The 1,389-nt window shown below is 36.6% G+C and overlaps 1 protein-coding gene across 1 annotated transcript in view; it reads right to left on the minus strand.

The window, feature by feature from the left end:
• LOC106517679 (myeloid cell surface antigen CD33) overlaps window positions 1-1,049 on the minus strand; it is a gene marked incomplete at its 3' end in the record, with an annotated part of 47,473 nt that extends 46,424 nt beyond the window's left edge. The window contains exons 1-2 of the mRNA XM_014008659.1: window positions 1,014-1,049; window positions 774-864 (exon numbers count right to left, since the gene is read on the minus strand). The remainder of the gene's footprint in view (window positions 1-773; window positions 865-1,013) is intronic.
• Window positions 1,050-1,389: the final 340 nt, after the last annotated feature.

A 1,389-nucleotide genomic window follows, 5' to 3' on the forward strand; every position in this document is an offset into this window, starting at 1 on the left:
GCAGAGTCTCTCAAAGTCTCAATAACACCAGAAAAAGAGTCGCTAGATTTCCACAAGTTTCTTTTTTTGAATAACAGTCTCTAGAGTGTCTGAAAAGTCTGTAAATATAGCGAGAAAGTCGCTAAATCAGTACCGCTGTGTTCCGCAACCCGCCACCTCTCATGTCAGCGAGCAGCATGTCGGGTCAATTACGTCATACTCTGAAGCGGTCAAATTATCGTACAATAGGGGATTTTTGGAATTATTGAACATACATCGTACAGAGGGCAAAATTATGGTACAAATACGATAATTATCATACACCTGGCAACACTACCCCCACCAAACTTTATGCTTCCGAGACTGATCGAGGTCTTGTTGGATAAAATATATTCATCCGCGACTTTGCTCTCAACATCTTTAATGTGGTCAGGTGGTGTTCCTCTTCTTCATTTAATAGCTGTAACTGGAATGGAGAACTTTATAAAGTCTAACTAAATCTTATATTTAGTCCCTTATTGGATAAAAGAGCAAATTTCCGGCACTATTTGTAAGCGCGCATTAATATTGCCAGTGATGATCAGTTTTTATAAGATCCGGTTACAGTTTTAAAACTCAGATTATTAAGTTATGTTCAGACATTTAAATTTACATTCCACTGAACTGACTCACTTCCTTGAGTTGAAATGCCTATAACTCATGAAATTAAGTGAAAATTTCATAACTTATGTTAATTGGAAGTAACTTATAGAAAAACATTATGATAACTAATTGAGAGCAAGACTTTTACTTACTGTGCAGCTCCCAGGATGTTGTGGCAGAACATCCAGTAGTTTCTCAGCAGCTTGTTGATATTGTGATGAGTTCTGAGCTTGTTGTCTTAAACTGGTGACAAAAAAAAGGCTAATTTTTTGTTGTCAATTGCCTCTTAAAGGGCAATTGACAACATTTAAAACAAAATCAAGTTTAGAAAACACGACAGGCAAATGGATGTAAATCAAGCAAAAAATAAGGAAAAAGGAGAAAAAGCAGACCGTGTGCAGACGGGTGTGGTCAGGGCTTCACCTCGGAGGTGAGAACACATCTGGACACAGATGAGTGTCTGAACTGGGCAGAAATAATCTCCTCCTCCTGCTGTAGTCCTGTTACAAGCTGTCATTTGTTTGGACAGTTTGACATGTTTCATGTGGTGATTTTTTTCTTTTTTTTTAACCAGTGACTAAAAGGTGCAATAAAAGTGTCAAAAATAATCCAAAAGCCTGATTTACAACTGTTGGATAGGTGTTTGATTTATTATTTTAATGAGAAAAACTGCATTAATGTCACTTTACTTTCATWAACATACTAACAAATCTCATAGGACATTTTTAGATTTACTGTTTGGCAACCAAACTTCTACTCATCCATCTT

The sequence above is a fragment of the Austrofundulus limnaeus genome, unplaced genomic scaffold, assembly GCF_001266775.1.
Source record: "Austrofundulus limnaeus strain Quisiro unplaced genomic scaffold, Austrofundulus_limnaeus-1.0 Scaffold52, whole genome shotgun sequence".
NCBI classification, from domain to species: domain Eukaryota; kingdom Metazoa; phylum Chordata; class Actinopteri; order Cyprinodontiformes; family Rivulidae; genus Austrofundulus; species Austrofundulus limnaeus.